This window comes from Macaca fascicularis, chromosome 18 (genome assembly GCF_037993035.2).
Source record: "Macaca fascicularis isolate 582-1 chromosome 18, T2T-MFA8v1.1".
Lineage (NCBI taxonomy): Eukaryota > Metazoa > Chordata > Mammalia > Primates > Cercopithecidae > Macaca > Macaca fascicularis.
In genome coordinates this window covers 10,204,178-10,224,071 of record NC_088392.1, presented here as the reverse complement: position 1 = coordinate 10,224,071, position 19,894 = coordinate 10,204,178, and the positions used below count along the sequence as shown (strand labels likewise).

The following is a 19,894-nucleotide window of genomic DNA, read 5'->3' as shown; positions in this document are numbered from 1 at the left end:
GAGACTGGTAAAGTTTTATTTTATCTGCAAGGCTCTCACAAAAAGTGTTCTTTGGCTTCTGGTACTCTCTTCTCCCAGGAATGAGCAATGTATGTGCATCGAGTTTTTGTGGGGGTGACCGTTTCCCTTTGAAAACGGCCCAGACTATTTATTTTAGCACTTGGTTTGGGGACGGGTGTTAAATTCTGTTGCTGGCATCGCGCCAAAACAGTAGGACAGCAGAGGCCGCCGGGCCGAAGCCTGCAGGGGTGCCTCCTTTGCCGGATCTGGCCAAGCCTCCCGCCAGTCGAGGCCGTTTACCTTCCAGTCACACCAAGAACTAAAACAGGATCAGCCAAAGGTACAATGTTTTCCCAAAGCGTTAAAAATCGGTGCTTGGCTTGAAATACAGTCTGGTCTTTGATATTCTGCCGTGGTGATCAGTGTTGGAGCTCAGGAAGCTGAAGTTGTGCGCAGCCTGTCCGTGCAGCGCTAAGGCTGTGACGAGAAAAGATGCCAGCAGCGAACGGGACTTCAGGACCGTCGGAGCAGCAGGGCGGGGGTCGGGGGAGCGGTGCTTGCCCGGCGTTTGCAGTGTCAGCTTCTGATTGGCCTTGCAGGGCAGAGCGCACACTCTTTGCACTGTCTGACCTCCCTGGAGGCCATGGGGAAAGCCACTGGTTCTAGGGCTGGTAAAGGAAGGCACCAGGCGCTGCGGGAGGGCGAGGGGGAGGTGGAGGCTGCGGGAGTAATGAGCGGCCAGAGCTCGTGAAGCGGGGATGCAGGGCGGGTGTAGCGGGGGTGGAGCGCGGATGCAGGGTGGGTGCAGCGCGGAAGCAGGGTGGGTGCAGCGGGGGTGCAGCGCGGATACAGGGTGGGTGCAGCGCGGAAGCAGGGTGGGTGCAGCGGGGGTGCAGCGCGGAAGCAGGGTGGGTGCAGCGCGGAAGCAGGGTGGGTGCAGCGGGGGTGCAGCGCGGATACAGGGTGGGTGCAGCGCGGAAGCAGGGTGGGTGCAGCGGTGGTGCAGCGCGGGTGCAGGGCTGATGCAGGGTTGGTGTAGCGGCCTGGCCACCTCCCTGGTCCCAGGGCATCAGAGGCATTGCCCAAGTCCCTCTGGCAGCAACCAGGTGTGCTCTTGTTCAACAGAGGCTGCAATCGTCCCAACCTGTCCCTTTTGCCCCCACTCTTCCTGGAGCCCTGACCAGGGAGATCAGCAAAGTCTCCTTTTGATTTACTGCCTCTTCCCTCCGTCCTGGCATCCAGGAGGGGCGGAGTGAGCAGTGGGTGAGCTCTCAAGAGTGGAGCCTGGAGATGCAAGGAGGGCAGATGGGCTGGCGGAGGCAGATTTCACACGAATAAATTTTACTTTGCAGCGGAGGGAGTGGCACGAATGGCACACTGATTCTTAAAATATTTTGGGGAACTGGTATTATACCAACATGTAGGACTGACCACAAACATTGGGTTAGCTACCAGATACTAGACATGTTTAGAGGAAGTTGTAACATACCTACTTCCTGATATTACTTTTACTAGGGATGTCTTCCATAAAAAAAAAAAAAAACAAATATGCTTTGATTTTTCTGATTACAAAAGCAATACATGCTTATTACTGAGTACTTGAAAAACACAGATGAATATAACCAAGCAAACGAAAGTCACTCAATAGTCCATGAAAGAGAAGTAACCATAGTTAATATGTTAGAACTATTCTCTTCTATTATTTTTGGAACACATATTTATATTTAATATAATATTTGAGATATAGTACATATTGAGATTTTAGACCTTGATTTTTATTAAACAATTTTATTAAAATATGATTTACAGGCTGGGAGCAGTGGCTCATGCCTGTAATCCAAGCACTTTAGGAGGACGAGGCAGGCAGATCACCTGAGGTTAGGAGTTTGAGGCCAGTCTGGCCAAAATGGCAAAACCCCGTCTCTACTAAAAATACAAAAATTAGCGGGGCATGGTGGCAGACACCTGTAATCCCAGCTACTTGGGAGGCTGAGGCAAGAGAATCACTTGAACCCAGGAGGCAGAGGTTGCAGTGAGCCGAGATTGTGCCACTGCACTCCAGCCTGGGCAACAGAGCAAGATTCTGTCTCAAAAAAAAAACCATATAATTTACACACCATAATTCCACAATCATAAATATACAGTTCAATTATTTTTAGTGTTTGTTTAAACTTGTGCAACCATCGCAACAATCCAGTTTGGGAACAATTCCATCCTCTAAGTGTAACCTCCTGCCCATTGCAACTACACTCAGCCCTAGATAACCACTGACATGATTTTAGTATCTACAAATTTGTCTTTTTTGGACATTTTAGATAAGTGTAGCCTTTTGTGTCTGGCTTCATTTACTTAGCTTACGTTTTTGACGATCATCCACGTTGTGGCGTGGATCAGCAGTTTTATTTTATTTGATTTCATATTATTTTTTGAGACAGGGTCTTACTCTGTCGCCCAGGCTGGAGTGCAGTAGTATGACCAGGACTCACTGCAGTCTCTACCTCCTGGGCTCAAGTGATCCTCCCACCTCAGCCTCTCAAGTAGTTGCAATTACAGGCATGCCACCACACCTGGCTAATTTTTAAACTTTTTGTAGAGATGAGTTCTCTCTTGAATTCATTTCTCTTGGTCTTGAACTCCTGGGCACAAGCAATCCTCCCTTCTTGGCCTCTCAAACTGTTGGGATTACAGACATGAGTCACCGTGCTTGGCCTCATTTTTATTGCAGAATAGTATTGTGCTGTATGAATATGACACATTTTGCTTACTCATTCACCTGTTTTTGGTTATTATGAATACTGTTGTTATGAACATTCATGCACATGTGTTTGTATGGACACATATTTTCATGTCTATTGGGAAAATCCTAGGAGTTGAATTGATGGGTTGTATAGTAAATTTGTTCAACTTTTTAAGAAATTGCCAGACTGTTTTCCAAAGTGGCTGCCCCATTTTACATTCCCACCAGCAATGTACGAGGTTCAAGTTTCTCTATATCCTTGCCAACACTTGTTTTTGTCTATTTTTTGATAGTGGCCATTCCAGCATGTGTAGTGGTTCTCAGTGGGGTTTGAATTTGCATTTCTTTAAAGAGTAAGAATATGAACTATCTTTGTATGTGCTCATTAACCATTCAGATGTCTAGTGAAACGTCTGTTTAAATCTTTTGTCCAGATAAAAATTGACTTGTTTTCTTATTATTGAATTATAATTCTTTATTCTGGATGCAATTCTAGTATGAGAACTATAATTTGCAATTATTTTTTTCTTAGTTTGTGGCTTGTTTTTTCATTTTCCTAGTGCTATCTTTTGAATTGTAAAAGTTTCACATTTCGATGAAGCACAATTATTTTTTTCTGTGATGGCTCATGCTGTTGGTGTTATAGCAGAAATTTTTGTGCATCCTAGGGTCACTATAATTTTTTCTTATGTTTTATTGCAGATGTTTTATAGAGTTAGATTTTATAGTAAGATGTATAAATGATTTTGATTTTTTTTTCTGCATATGGCATGTTTTAGGGTCTCTGTTCATTTTTTCTTGCGTATAGCTATATAATTATCCCAGTACCATTTGTTGAAATGCCTTGGTACCTCTGTCAAAACTCAGTTGGGGGACTGGGTGTGGTGACTCACGCCTGCAATTCCAGCATTTTGGGAGGCTGTGGTGGGCAGATCACTTGAGGTCCGGGGTTTGAGACCAGCCTGGCCAATGTGGTGAAACCCCGTCTCTACCAAAAATATAAAAATTAGCTGGGCGTGGTGGTGCATGCCTGTAGTCTCAGCTACTCGGGAGGCTGAGGCAGGAGAATTGCTTGAACCTGGGAAGCAGAGGTTGCAGTGAGCCGAGATGGGGCCATTGCACTCTAGCCTGAACACTGCAGCATGACTCCATTGAAAATAAAAAAAGGAAAAAGAAAATAAATACATCAATCAGTTGGGCGTTAATGTAAAGACTCATTTCTAGACTCTATTGATCTATGTTCCTATCCTTATGCCAGTACCACCCTCTGTTGTTTCTGTGAATTTATAGTCATTGTGAGATGGGGTAGTACAAATCTTACAACTTTGTTCTAACCTTTCAAAATTGTTCCAGCTGTTTTAAGTCCTTTGCATTAAGAAAATATGCAGGATCGGTCTGTCAATTTCTACAATATAACCTGCTGTAGTTTTGATAGGGATTTCACTGAATTTACTTATTTTATTGGTACATTTTCTCACGTTTTAATAATTCTGATACTTTTAACTGGGATAGTTTTGGGACATTTATGGTGGGAAGAAGGGAGTTGGGATAAACTTTCAATTTCCCTTTTCATCTCAGCATTCACTCCATATTTGCTCTATGATACAAATGCAGAGAAGATGGGTCTTTGCAATTGAGAAACTTGTGGCTAGAAATTTGTTAGTTGTTAAAATTTTACCGAGTTCTCCCTAGGAAATCCACAGGGTAACCCAGACAAGAACGAGAGGCCAAGGAAATCCTGGAGGGTGGCGATTATGCTGATGGGACAGTTCATACCAGGAGTGATGACTGCTTATGCCACCAGCAGTGCAGGTTGCCAGGATGACCCTCAGCATGACATAGACACACGCTGCATTACTCAGTGGGCTGGGCAGGCAGTAGTTGCCATCAAGAAGGCATCTGTCAGACCTGGGGAGGAAGAGCGTTCCTGCCATGTCCTGACAACCAGAAACGTGGGAGGCTGCGCATAGCCAAGTGCCCATGGGGTGCTGCACCCAGAGCCCAGGAATCAACTCTCTGGCTTCTTCCAGATCACATGGTTCACGGTGGGGTTTACAGCCCTCATTTCTGATGTTATAAGGTTAGAGGCAGTGACCTTGGGAGAGTTTACACTCAATTTAATTTTTATGGTTTCATGAAATGGGAACTGTTTTCTGCCAGTCAATAAAACAGCAGGCCTTCTGCTGTATAATGGATGTGGACAGACGATTGCTGTTTGTTATCACCGTTTAACTGCAGGGTAGTCTTATTAGTGGGGATTTTGGAACTCCAGGACTTTACCAGCCTCAGGGCTACTTCTTTATCCATGTCAGCATCAATGTTGTTACATATAACAGGTTACGGTCACTTCAAAAGGAAGGGAAAGTTCAAAGTCTCTGAAGTTTAAAATGCACTAAAAAGCAAATGAGCTGAGAGAACTAGAGAGCTGAACTAGGGGTCTGAGCCATCAGGAGTTTCAGTGGAAACATGTCTGAAATGTAAGCTGAGCAATCAGATGTTCTGGGAAATAATGGCAACCCTAACCTGCCAGGTAAAAGAAACGTCATCTTAGAGCTCAGCTGCATCACGATGGAGAAGCACAATGCTTATGGCAATAATCACTGGTAGATTAGAGATGGAAAAACGATCAAACATATTCCCTGCATGTTATGAAACAAAAATCCTAAATATTCCCAATTCCCGTTTACCTGTTCAAATTGAGCGGAAGTCCTGTTGAAGTTGACGTGAAAGAACGGGATATAAAAGGAATCGTAGCTTGGTTTTCAAAGGCCATAAACACTTCCTCGCTATACTAGTGTGATATAACAGGAAAGTGGTTTTCCATTCTTGATCAAACGCCAACTAAATGCAGAGATGTTGGCCTCAGAAGGGATGAGGATGAGGGTCAAAGGTTTTTAAATAGAAGCAGCAGAAAATGCACAAAATTGCTTCCTCAAAGGTGACATGTAGCTTTGAAAAAATACTTTGGGTAAAGAAGTCTGGTGTGGCCCAATGTGGTGGCTCATACCTATAATCCCAGCACTTTGGGATGCTGAGGTGGGAGAATTGCTTGAGGCCAGGAGTTCGAGACCAGTCTGAATAACACAGAAATACCCCATCTCTACAACAACAACAACAACAACAAAATTAGCTGGGCGTGGTGGTGCACATCTGTAGTCCCACCTACTCAAGAGGCTGAGGTGGGAGTATTGCTTTGAACCCAGGAGTTGGAGGCTACAGTGAGCTATGGTCACATTACTGCACTCCTGCTTGGGTGACAGGGTAAGACCCAGTCTCAACAATAACAAAAGAAGTCCGTGTGTGTGTGTGTGTGTGTGTGTATTCGTGTCTGTAGTGTGTGTGTGGTGTGTATGTGTGTATGTGGTGTGTGTGTCTATGTGTGGTGTGTGTGTACGTGGTGTGTGTGTGTTTATGTGTGTGTATGTGTGGTGTGTGTGTGTATGTGTGCATGTGGTGTGTTTGTGTTTGTGCGTGCATGGTGTGTGTGTGGTGTGTGTATGTGGTGTGTATGTATGTATGTGTGTGTGTGCTGTGTGTGTGTATGTGGTGGGTGGTGTGTGTGTGTATGTGGTGTGTGTGTGTGTATTCGTGTCTGTGGTGTGTGTGTGGTGTGTATGTGTGTGTATGTGTGTACATGGTGTGTGTATGTGTGGTGTGTGTGTGTGTGTGTGTGGTGTGTGTTTATGTGTGTGTATGTGTGGTGTGTGTGTGTGTATGTGTATATGTGGTGTGTGTGTGTGGTGTATGTGTGTATGTGGTGTGTGTGTATGTGGTGTGTGTATGTGTGGTGTGTGTGTGGTGTGTGTGTTTATGTGTGTGTATGTGTGGTGTGTGTGTGTATGTGTGTATGTGGTGTGTGTGTGTGGTGTATGTGTGTATGTAGTGTGTGGTGTGTGTATGTATGTGGTGTGTGTGGTGTATGTGTGTGCTGTGTGTGTGTATGTGGTGTGTGTGGTGTGTGTGTGTGTATGTGTGTATGTGGTGTGTGTGTGTGGTGTATGTGTGTATGTGGTGTGTGTGTGTATGTGTGTATGTGTGGTGTGTGTGTGGTGTGTGTGTTTATGTGTGTGTATGTGTGGTGTGTGTGTGTATGTGTGTATGTGTGGTGTGTGTGGTGTATGTGTGTATGTAGTGTGTGGTGTGTGTATGTATGTGGTGTGTGTGGTGTATGTGTGTGCTGTGTGTGTGTATGTGGTGTGTGTGGTGTGTGGGTGTGTATGTATGTGTGTGTGAGAGCGAGTGAAAGTAAATGAGGAAGAGTCTCCACTTATTCTTTATGCCTTTATTCATAAGCTGAAGTTAGTCTCGGACTAATGATGATGATAATAGATCCTGCTATTTTAATACTGCTTTATGGTTTAAAACACATATGGGTTGAGCATCCCTAATTCAAAACTCTGAAATCCGAAATGCTTCAAAATTGGAAACGTTTTGGGCCCCGACATGATGCCAGAGGTGGAAAATTCCATGCTCGCTTCCTTTACTTTCCAGTGATTTAAAGGACACAAACTTTGTTTTATGAACAAAAGTATTTAAAAATATTGTATAAAATTATCTTCGGCCTATGTATATAAAATGTATGTGTATTTTATTTTTATATTTGAGTCCCATCCCCAAGATGTCTCATTGTATATACGCAGATATTCCAAAATCCAAAACATTTCTGATCCCAAGCATTTCAGATAAGGGATATTCGACCTACAGTAATGTGTAAGATCTGTGTAACTAGTTTGGGTGGCCAGGTTGGTCACTTAATTATGGGACTGACTGCAGACCTGGAACAAGGTCCTCTATATCAGGGTTCCCCAACTCCCGGGCCACAGACCAGTACCAGTCCGTGGGCTGTTAGGAACAGGCTGCACAGCAGGAGGTGAGCGACGCGTGAGCAAGCATTAGCACCTGAGCTCCATCTCCCGTCAGATCAGCGATGGGTCGAGACTCTCCCAGCAGTGCGAACCCTATTGTGAACTGCACATGTGAGGGATCTAGGTTGTGTGCTCCTTATGAGAGTCTAATTAATGCCTGATGATCCGAGGTGGAACAGTTTCATTCCTAAATCATCCCCCTCAACCCCTGTCTAAGGAAAAATCGTCTTCCATAAAACTGGTCCCTGGTGCCAGAAAGGTTGGGGATCACTGTCCTATATGAAATCACATTCCTTTCTGGCCCCAACCAAATCCCTCCTGCATTCCCAGTCTAACCTTGTTAAACATTTTGTTTCTTCCCTGGCACTTACCACCTTCTAGTATGCTATATAATTTATTGATGTATTATATAGGTTGTCTCTCTCTCCCTCACTAGGATGTAAGATGCACAAGAGCAGGAGTCTTGCTTTGTTTTATTCACTGATGTATCTCAAGCACTCTGACCAGTGCCTGGCACAGGATACTCAATAGGCAATTGACTGAATGAGTAAAGACCCAACAGAAAGGAAAAGAAGGATTCTTAGCCAAGTATGGAAGTAAAGGTTTATAGCTTCTTAGGATGGATGCAAGGCAGAGAAGGCAGGTGGGAGTTGTCCCAGCAGTCCACAGACCTCTGGAAAAACTGGATCTTTCCTGCATGGATCAAGAGAGAAGCATCTCTTTGAACAGTGGGTCTTAATAGTTCAACTGCTACAACATAGACTGGGACAATGCATGTGCAACTCCATAATCTGGTGAGTAGGCCTGAGCTGGGGTTTTTTTTTTTTTTTTTTTGGTATGTTTTTGTTTTAAAAGAATATACAGGCATTGGCTGGGCACAGTAGCTCATACCTGTAATCCCAGCACTTTGGGAGGCCAAGGCAGGCAGGTCACGAGGTCAGGAGATCGAGACCATCCTGGCTAACGTTGTAAAACCCCGTCTCTCCTAAAAACACAAAAAAATAGCCAGGCTTGGTGGCGGGTGCCTGCAGTTCCAGCTACTCGGGAGGCTGAGGCAGGAGAATGATGTGAACCCAGGAGGCGGAGCTTGCAGTGAGCCAAGATCACGCCACTGCACTCCAGTCTGGGCGACAGAGCAAGACTCTGTCTCAAAAAAAAAAAAAAAAAAAAAGAATATACAGACATTAAGGGACTGGAGGGGGGAATCCAATAAGGAGTAATCCATCTATCCTTTTACAATATATTGCTAAAAACCGAATCACAATGTAGCTTTAAGCATAGCATTTATTCTTATTTCCAAACTAATAAATTATAACAAAGTTCATTTTGCCAGGTCTGTATTTAAAATCTATAGGTTTTAAATAATTTAAGAAAAGGTAAAAAAAAAAGTGGTAAATGTAAAGTAGATCTATATGTCAAAAGGGCATGTTTCTGGAAAGCCCTAATGCTGTAAGTGGGCTTGTTAATAACAGATATGTGTTCTGGTTGGAAACTAAGGATCAGAGGAGGCTGGCAATTTCTTCAAAGTCTTAGAGCTACTAGTTGTTAAGACATTGAACTTCTAGTTCAAAGGTTTTTCCAAAGAAGTTGTTTGAATCAGAGGTGCAGTCATTATTCAAACATCATTGACTATACAAATAAAAGGGATCTTGAAGATTAACTGATGTTATTTCCTCATTTTACAAATTAGAACACACGATCACTGATATGGTTTGGCCATGTCCCCACCCAAATCTCACCTTGAATTCTTTTTTTTTTTCCCACCTTTTTTTCTTTTTTGTTGGTTCCCATAATCCTCGTGTGTTGTGGGAGGGCACCAGCGGGAGGTGATTGAATCATGAGGGTAGTTACCCCTTTGCTGCTCTCATGATAGTGAGTGAGTTCTCACGAGATCTGATGGTTTTATAAGGGACTTTTCCCCGCTTTGCTCGGCACTTCTCTCTCCTGCTGCCATGTGAATAAGGACATATCTACTTTCCATTCCGCCACGATTGTAAGTTTCCTGAGGCCTTCCCAGCCATGTGGAACTGTGAGTCGATTAAACCTCTTTCCTTTATAAATTACCCAGTCTTGAGTATTTCTTCATAGCAGCATGAGAACCAAGTAATACAGTCGCTGTGTTAGTCTGGGTTCTCCAGAGAAAAAAAAAGAATGCTTACGTTGTACTTCATTTTGATGGAAATAGTCATCCTTAACTTTTATATATCTAATTCCTCCAGCAGAGTATACTTAATATAATTTTTATATGAAGAAAATATATGGCAGCATATGTAAAATTCCTGAAATCAAGACAGTTAAAGCCAGTTAAGGAAGGGCCTTCTCATCTAGTGGGCCTTAACCATGGATACACGTTGCAATCACCTGGGAGCTGTGAAAACTACTGATGCTTGCGTCTCACCTTCAGAGGGTCTGATTTAATTGGTCTGGCCTGTGGCCAGGGCATGGTGCATTTTAAATGCTCCCCAGGTGATTGTAATGTACAGCCAAGATTGAAAACCGCTGTTCTAAATAGAAGACCCGAAACAAAGATTAAGGATCGTCAATGTTAAAATGCAAAATAGAATGAGGAGCGGCCCCTTGGAGAATGACTCCTTTTCTTAATTCAAGACTTTTGTTGTACAATTGACTTCCATTAGTATGAGCTTTCTTAGAAATCAACCAACCAACCCAACCACAATGAAACACCCCTATATGCAGGGAGATTGTCTTTCTGAAGGTGTAGCTGTCGGGTTGTGACAGAGTGAGAATTTCACCGAGGTCTGAAACTACACCTGTGTGTTTTTTCTGCTTCTCTGGGCTGTGTCAGATACAGGCTTGAAAGATGTGTGACCATACCCCCTTTTCACTGCATGAACTGAGGGGAAAATGTACTGGGCCTAGATGGAGAAGGAGGGAGAAGGCAGGGGGTGGCTCTTCTGCTAAGGCCAAATATTAACTGGGTATAGATAAGAAAGTAGTAGATGATGAAAGAAGAATTGGAATAGGGATGGGAGAGGGTGGCTCTTGGATCAATCCAGTGGTAAAAGACATCAATGATGCCAATCTCAGATTGCAAACCAAGCTCTTGTGGAGGCCTATGTTTGAGTGGACTATGTGAGCCTCCAGCTCTGCTACCTTCTCCTTGGAAGTGGCTTGAGTTAGTTACCAGACAGGCAGGCTCCATATTAACTGGGATCCTTAGGCATGACTTGTATCCAGTTCTGACAATGGGGGTAAATAGGACAAAGGAAACTTTCCAGGTGTTTTAGATGGGGCAACCCTCTGAGAGGCTCAGGCCTGTTTTCCTTTGGTGAAGGACAAATGCAACTGATTATACATCCAGTCACAAAACTTTTAGAGAGACTGAGTTATACCCTCAGAGTGTTAAAGGTAGTAGTTTTTGCAAGTAATCAAGCATGTCGTTTTACATTTATGACCATTTACGTGAGGATGTGGAGGTGGGGAGGGTGAACGTGCTCTTCCTAATACCATGTGCATGAAAGGGCCAGTGATAACTGGCGTCTGCTCCCATACACATTGTTCAAGGGACTGCCTCCCTGCAAGCTCTCAAACTGGGCAGAGGCATTTCATCATTCACTGGTGATCTTAAGAAGAATGGCTCTTTGTTCTTTAATAGAGTCAGAATAAAGTAAAATGATGGAGATTCAAAACTAAGATTTTGTAAGGGTACACTAGCGTGCATACTAATGATAAAGATAAGTTATCTTTATTTAAAATCCATTTTGCAGGCTGAGATGGTTTTCCCCAATTTCCCATAAGAATTTTTCTTGAAATTTGGTCTGAATGATAAAGCAGGAAAGCTTTTCTCTCCAGCTGATTCTGATGGAGGTAAAACAAAATGCCTATGTGTTTATACCTGACATGAACTGAGAAGTCCCCTGAGAGTCATAGATGATTTGCTAAACTTTGGTCCTCGGGAAATCCTAGAAGGCTACCTTGCTCCGAAATAGTTTGCTATTGATGACCACTATAATATCATAAGAGTTGGTGCTCGTGAAGGTCTGGTCAGTTTTTCAAGAGGTCCTGCCAGTGGAAGGGAAGCTGCTTCCCTTAAGTCCCCACTGTAAGATACAGATGGAGTCTGGCATGGCTCCAGGTGAAATTACAAGACTTGATTCAATTATGGACCTGAGTGGAGGAGAAGGTCAAGCATGCCTGTGGTCCGGAGTCAAAGTAGTGAATTCCCAGAAAGCTCAGATTCAATTATGTGGAGGAGGCCTCTGCCAGTTCCAGTTCTCTTATTGCACTTTTAAGACTCCTGTCCACAGCAGAATGCCTGCTGGCAGTTACAGTTGATACACTAAGTAGGAGTTTCCTGCTCCAGAGGGAGTGAGTGAAGGCACTGGCAGCCACCACTGGCAGCTGGAACTCCCAAGCTACTCCACACTGTGTCAGGTTGCCTCGCAGTCACTTCTGATGACCAGGCCTAGGAGCTACTCTCAAACCCAATTCTCTCTACTTTTGAATCGATTCAGAAGACTTGGAGACCTTGGTAAGTTTGATCTTACAATGGCAGGAGTCCTTGGGAAAATATCTTTGGCATGTAAATCACTGGCAAATAGAACAGGGAATGGTCGTTTAAATGCTGGTCACATTGCACTGATATGGATTTGAAAATAAAAAGAGGATTACAGCTCTCAGGATTAGTATAGGATTAATCTAGTTCTTTCTTCAATACCAAAGACACAAATGTCCTGAAGGAAAAATTGATGCTCACTTAGAAAAATAAAGCTAATAATTCTATAGAATTATAATTCTCATAAGGAGATAATCTTTTGTGTCCCATATGATTTAGAAGAAATGCATTCCCTGATCAGCTTATGTTCATGATTAATGTAAACGTTTTTTAAATTGGCACTAATGGCAACAAGGCAACACTAATTTAAGGAGCACTGAATTCTGGTTGATGAGTAATATCAGAGTTAGGGAAGTAAGTTTCATGTTTACAACTCAGAGTTACCAATGAAATACTAGCTTGGAAGTGTTCCTGGTTATTAACCTTTGAAGAAAGGAAGCTCATCAACATTTTATTAAACCTATTTTCTGTAATGTGGTCATCTTATTTACTAATCATCATTCAGCTTATGCATTTTACTGCAGGCAAATGTTTAGGAGCATTTTGTGTCTATTCTCTTCTCCATCTTAACAAGCAATCATCACTGATACTTGAGATGTTAAAGTCTACAGAGAGAAAAAAATGTTGTAGTCTAAAATCTCTATTATTTTTGGAACTAGCCTCTAGATTAAAAAAAAAAGATGGTATTAATTTAGAGGCCTTTCTTTTTTTTTTAGATGGAGTCTCACTCTGCCACCCAGGTTGGAGTGCAGTGGCATGGTCTCAGCTTACTGCAACCTTGGCCTCCTAGGCTCAAGCAATCCTCCCGCCTCAGCCTCCCACGTAGCTAGGACCACAGGTGTGTGCAACCACACCTGGCTAATTTTTCATATTTTTGGTAGAGATAGGGTTTCACCATGTTACCTGGGCTGGTCTCGAACTCCTAAGCTCAGGCGATCCACCTGCCTTGGCCTCCCAAAGTGCTGGGATTACAGGCATGAGCCACCACACCCAGCCTAGGCACTATTCTTGATTAAGATTCTAACCTTAGAAGTTCAGGAACCTGAATCTTGAAACTCGTGGTTAGTAATTATGGGGGTAATAAGGAGAGGGAACACACATGTTGGGGCAAACTGAAGAAAGCCCCCCTGAGCAGAATCATATGGTACCACTGGTATCATAAACCAATGTGTAACATTTTGAACTTTGGAACCAGACAGACTTGGGTTCAAATTTTGCTGCCACTGTATGCGTACTGGCCGTGTAATCCTTAGTTAACCACTCAACCTCACTAATCCTCAGTTTCCCCATCCCTAAAATGGGGACAATGAAAGTGCCAACATTTTAGGATTACTTTGAAGATTAAAGGATAATGTTCCTGGCAAGCAGTACATTCTCAATAAATGTGTGTACATTCTCAATAAATGTGTGTACATTCTCAATAAATGTGTGCAATTCTTGGGGGCTATTATTGGATGTCAAAATGATGGGTCAGAGGAAGTAGGCATCAGGCAGAAGGAGAATATATATTTTTGACAAGGACTGGTTCTTACAGCCTTTGGTATTTCCAAGACCTTTTTTTTTTTTTTTAAATTCTGAGATGGAGTTTTGCTCTTGTTGCCCAGGCTGGAGTGCAATAGTGCGATCTTGGATCACTGCTACCTCTGCCTCCCAGGTTCAAGTGAGTCTCCTGCTTTAGCCTTCCGAGTAGTGGGATTACAGGTTTGTACCACCAAACCCGGCTAATTTTTGTATTCTTAGTAGAGATGGGGTTTTCCATGTTGGCCAGGCTGGTCTCAAACTCCTGACCTCTGGTGATCTGCCAACCTCGGCCTCTCAAGGTGCTGGGATTACAGGTGTGAGCCACTGTGCCCTGTTGGTGTTTCCAAGACATTTTAAGAGAGGATTCAGAAGGAATTTGCCCTACACACATGTGGTCCTAAGTAGAATATGAGTTTTATTGATTCAAGGATAGTAGGGTGTAATTTATGGATTGAGTCAAGTTTGATCGCTGGTACATTCAACAGTATATCATAAAAGGAAGTCTTGCATTGGCATGACACTCTTCCACCATTTTTTTTCTCTCCTGCATTGTTGGTGCTGACTCTCCCTTGGGTTCCAGCTATTGTAATTTAGGTTTTCTCTAGGCAGATTAAGGGTTGTGCTGAGAGTTGGTCGGGGGAATGGGATGAGCATTCCTAGCAGAGAGAACAGTATGAGCAAAAACACAGAGACATGATTTATGGAAGGTGAAAACCACTAAGTGGTAGAATGAGATAGATAATGTGTGTCTCAGGTGATGAAGGGTGACTGAAGAAATGAATTGTATATGTTGTATACAATGCTTTCTTTCTCCCCAGAATCCTCCCCAGGTCCTTATTTTCAATTTTCTCAACATCAAGAATAATTTCTTTGTGATGCTCAATAATTTGCAATTGAAACCAATCAATTAATTGATTCAATTAATATTTATTGAGGTTTTACTAGGTAGATTGTATTATAAATACTTATGTATTGCAAAAATGAGTAAGATGATAATGTTATTTAATAAAGATGATAAGCCATATACATAAATGTTAGTGGTAGACCCAATCATATTTTTACCTTCAAACAGGAATTTTAACTAGTGGGTATAAGTTGGATGGTTGCATCGCATTCAAAGAAGCAAGATTCACCAGGCAGTGATGAGTATTTACAAAAATATTCAACATTATGACATGAATTTATACTCAGAAGCTAAACATTGTTATTGTGTTTATCAAAAGGGAACATGGGTTAAAAATTGATAAACTAATGGAGATAGTTACAGTGTGTGAAAGTTTGAAAACGTTTTTGTTTTCAGTTTCCTTGAATTTCCACAACACACATGGTACTTCCATTTCATAAACGAATAAGTCAAAACCCAAATATGTTAAGCAAGTTTTTCAAAACACAGATAATAAATGATAGGGATAGCACTTACCCCAGGGCTTCTGATGCCAAAGTGTGTGTTCCTTTTACAAAACCCATCACACAACTTCCTAAGTGGTACACATTCATATTCATGTTTGAATTGAGAGGATGTCACAAAGATCAGGGCATCTGACAGGATTCTTTACACAGTGCATAAGTATGGTCTGAGGTAGTGGAAACTGAAGAGGTGATGGGAGAACTACAAGCGGAGAGCAGGACATGAAGAAATGTACAATCAGAAAAATCCGGGGAGTGACAAGAGAATGTTTTAACTTGGCTGGTGTTTGTAGAGACGTAGCAAGAGGTAAGAGCAGATGGGAGCTTGAAGCTGAAGTTAATCTGGGGAAGCATGGACAATTTTTGAAAAGAGAATCGACAATCACGACATTTTAAGAAGGCAAATACAGCAGTGTTGCATGGGATAGCTTCCATGAGGGGGGCATTGTTAGATGACAAAATATCCCTGGAAGGTTTTAGCTAATGGTAATAGAAAAGGAGAAGCATTGTAAGTATCCAGATGCCGACCTGGCCTTGCCCTTGGATTGCTGAGAGGCCTCTCAAACAGGATGTTTCCACCAGTCTTTCTCTTTCCCCTTGTCTTTCACAGTTTTGTTCCTCTACCTGTCTTCTCAATCTTAATGAGTTGTATCATCATCTAAGTCACTCAAGCCAGGACACTGTTATCTTTAATTTCTGTTTTCCTGACAGTGAGTCAACAAATCCTGTTGTTTTCGTGTCTTACGTCTCACATCTATCCACCAATCTCCATCTACTTTTTGACCACATGAGTCCAAACCTCCATCTTGCCTAAATTTTCCTACTGCTTCTGTTCCCCATCCAGCTATAACAGATATGTCTGTATTATATATGTAATATATATTATTATAGACATACATATGACAGACATATTTATTATATGTAATATATTCTTTTATATATATATATATATATATATAAAAATAAAATAACATCCTGCTCACTTACCTAAAACAGTTTCATTATTTCCCATTTTCTTGGAAGTAAACTTCAGACTCCCCACTGTGGCCTTCAGGACCAGGAGGATGCAACCCCGACCATCTCTTCAGCTTCCTTTCCTTTGCCCTCCTCTCTCCCAGCATTCCAGCCACTGCCTGCATTCTGGGATGCACATGGTGGGCATTTCTCACTCAGAACCCTCAGAGCTCTTCCTTCTCTTTGGAAACTGACAGCCTCATCCTCTTGCCCTCTTCGGAGGAGCCTTCCCTGATGTGTGAGTCAGGTCTGTTTCCTTTCTATTACTGCATCATCACTCCCAGTTCTGTTTCTTTATAGCCCTTGTTTTATATTATAATTTTTTTTGTTAACTAATTTACAGTTTTGTCTCAACTACCAGATTATACATCTATGAGAGCAGAACACATCTGTTTTGTTCACTCCCTTGCAATTAGACCCAGGGCTTTGAACAATGCATCTTCTACAGTATATTCAAGTATATGTTGAATGACTGGATGAATGATTTGGCAACTGATTGAATGTGGGAAGAAGGGATTCTATGGTTAGAGCAGGGCTCCTAAGAATGCAGCCTTCCCAGTATTGTGCTGGTAAATTGGGTATCACCACAGCACTCCCTCACCCCCAAAAGTCTTAATTCATAGTGATTGGGCATATTCAAAGTATAAAAGACTCCACCATGGCCAATTTCAAGCTGTCAATGAGATTGATGTTGCAGAACTTGACGTTGGGAAGGGATGTCCACATCCAGATCTCAACACAACGTTTAGTTTTCTGGACGTTCATGGTCTCTTGTGGACTAACAGCTGTGCCACTGGTGATTTTAGAGGAAAAAGTTTAAAAACATCCTATGAACATTTCACATATTTGTAACATACGTTTCATTACGATTTTCATAGAAATGCCATTGCATTCTTAATAATACTTTAAAAAGCTGTGCATGAACTCTATGAATTCCATTGGTCTGCCTTATCTAACTTCCAATTTACAGGAAGTTATCTCAACCAGCATATTTTTGTATTATTTGCATGGTATTATTCAGATTTGTTAAATTTGCATGTTAAGTTATTAGTATTGTGGTGTATCATACTCACAAATGGATCAAAGGCTTAAAAGTGTTTCATTGAATAATAAACGTAGTGAGGAAAATAGCAGTGCATATATTAAAGTCAAAATAGTTTCATAAATGCAAATAGTAAGTGGGTTTCTAGGTAAATATAAAATGTGAATCTATGTATGCTCATAAATGTCGACTTTTTGAGCGTGAAGATTTTGAACAAGCAGTCAAAAGGTCATGTGTGAGTGCCCTCACAGTGGATTTTTTAAGATATATAATCCATTTATCCCTGTTTATTATGGCATGATGTCTGGGCTAGAATTCTTTCAAAGTGTGGCACCAATCCATACAAACTTCGAGGCCTTTTAAAAACAAAACCCCATCACCTTTTTTGGTAAGCCAATTGCAGATATTTAGAATAACAAAAAATTAAATATTTTCAATTTTTTAAATGGACGTTTTCTTCCCCCTCAATAGTGGTAGATAAATGACCAATGCTACAGAGAGATTATGGAAAAGCGAATTCCTTAAAGAAAAATGGTTACAATTCACAAATTTGATTGACAAGATGCTTGTAAAACCAGCTATAAAAATTGACTGGTTTTCATCCAGGGAACATGGCAATCTAGCCATTGACAAAATTCCATGATCGAACATTCGAATCAGCATTGGAGGTTGCATAGTACCAGTGGCTGACACTGGAAAATCAATCTTGGAAGGGTGTATGTGTCCAGGAATTTATCCATCTCTTTTAGGTTTTCTAGTTTGCATGCATAGAGGTGTCCATAGTAGATTCTTCTGGTTATTTTTATTTCTGTGGGGTCAGTGGTAACACCCCCTTTGTCATTTCTCATTGTGTTTATTTGGATCTTATCTCTTTTCTTTATTAGTCTAGCTAGTGGCCTGTCTATCTTATTACTTTTTTCCAAAACACAAACTCCTGGATTTGTTGATCTTTTGAATGATTTGTTGCGTCTCAATTTTCTTCAGTTCAGCTCTGATTTTGGTTATTTCTTGTCTTCTGCTAGCTTTGCAGTTGGTTTGCTCTTGCTTTTCTAGTTGTTTCAGTTGTGATATTAGGTTGTTAATTTGAGTTCTTTCTAACTTTCTGATGTGGATGTTTTGTGCTATGAGTTTCCATCTTAACACTGCCTTAGCTGTGTCCCAGAGATTCTCATATGTTATATCTTTGCTCTCATTAGTTTCCAAGAACTCTTGATTTCTCCCCTAATTTCATTATTTATTCAAAAGTCATTTAGGAGGATGTTGCTTAATTTCCATGTAATTGATAGTTTTGAGCAATTTTTAAGTCCTGACTTCTATTTTTATTTTGCTGTGGTCTGAGAATGTGTTTGGTATGATTTTGGTTCTTTTGCATTTGCTGAGGATTGTTTTACATTTGATTATGTGGTCAATGTGCTGTGTGGTGATGAGAAGAATGTATATTCTGTTGTTTTTGGGTGGAAAGTTCTGCAGAGCTCTAGCATTGGTCCAATGTTGAGTTCAGGCTCTAAATACCTTTGTTAACTTTCTGTCTTGATGTTCTGTCTGATACTGTCAATGGAGTTTTGAGGTTTTCCACTATTATTATGTGTGAGTCTATGTCTCTTGAAAGGTCTCTAAGAACTTGTTTTAGGAATCTGGGTGCTCCTATGCTGGGTGCATGTATTTGTGATATTTGGGATCTACTTTTTTATGATTTCCATTTGCTTCGTAGATTTTTTTCTCCATCTCTTTATTTTGAGCCTGTGGGTGTCATTATATGTGAGATGGGTTTCTTGAAGACCGCGTATCCTTGGGTCTTGCTTTTTTATTCAGCTTACCACTCTGTGCCTTTTAAGTGGGGGGCGGGGGAGCATTCAGCCTATTTACATTTAAGGTTTGTATTGATATGAGTGGCTTTGATCCTGTCATTGTGTTTTTAACTGGTTATTATGTTGCTTTATAGTGTGACTGCTCTGTCTATTTAAGTGTGTTCTTGTATTTGCTGGTAATGGTCTTTCCTTTCGATGTTTAGTTTTCCTTTAAAGGTCTTTTGTAAGGCAGATCTGGTAGTAACAAACTCCCTCAAAATTTGCTTATCTGAAAAGGATTTCTTCTCCACTTAGGAAGCTTAGTTTGGCTGGCTATTCTTGGTTAATTTTTTTTTTCTTTAAGAATGTTGAATACAGGCCTCCAGTTTATTCTGGCTTGTAGGGTTTTAGCTGAGGGGCGGACTGTTAGCCTGATGGTGTTCCCTTTGCAGGTAATCTTCCCTTTCTCTCTGGCTGCCTCTACCATTCTTTCATTTCAACCTTGGTAAATCTGACGATTATGTGTTTTAAGGATGATCTTCTGGTGTAGAATCTTGCAGGGGTTCTCTGTATTTCCTGAATTTGACTATTGGCCTCTCCAGCAAGAGTGGGGAATTTTTCATAGATGATATCCTGAAATTTATTTTCCAAGTTGTTTGCTTTCTCCCCTTCCTTTTCAGGGACACCAGTGGTTAGTAGATTTGCCTTCTTTATATAATTTCATATTTTTTGAGATTTGTTCATTCCTTTTCATTCTAATTTCTTTATTTTCATTTGACTGTCTTATTTCAGAGAGGCAGTCTTTAATTTCTGAGATTCCCTTCTCAGCTTGGTCTATTCTATCGTTGAGATTTGCAATTGCATTGTGGAATTCTTGTAGTGTGTGTTTCAGCTCTGTTAGATCCATTAGGATCTGGCTATGCCATCTTTCAGCTTCTGTATCAT

The 19,894-nt window shown here is 41.5% G+C and overlaps 1 long non-coding RNA gene across 2 annotated transcripts in view; it reads left to right on the top strand.

Moving 5' to 3' along the window:
* Positions 1 to 209: 209 nt before the first annotated feature.
* The window catches only part of LOC135968203 (uncharacterized), a 433,495-nt gene continuing 413,810 nt past the window's right edge, over positions 210 to 19,894 (top strand). For both annotated transcript variants that reach the window (XR_012427191.1, XR_010582796.2), the window contains exon 1: positions 210 to 340. This is a non-coding gene — a long non-coding RNA (uncharacterized lncRNA). The remainder of the gene's footprint in view (positions 341 to 19,894) is intronic.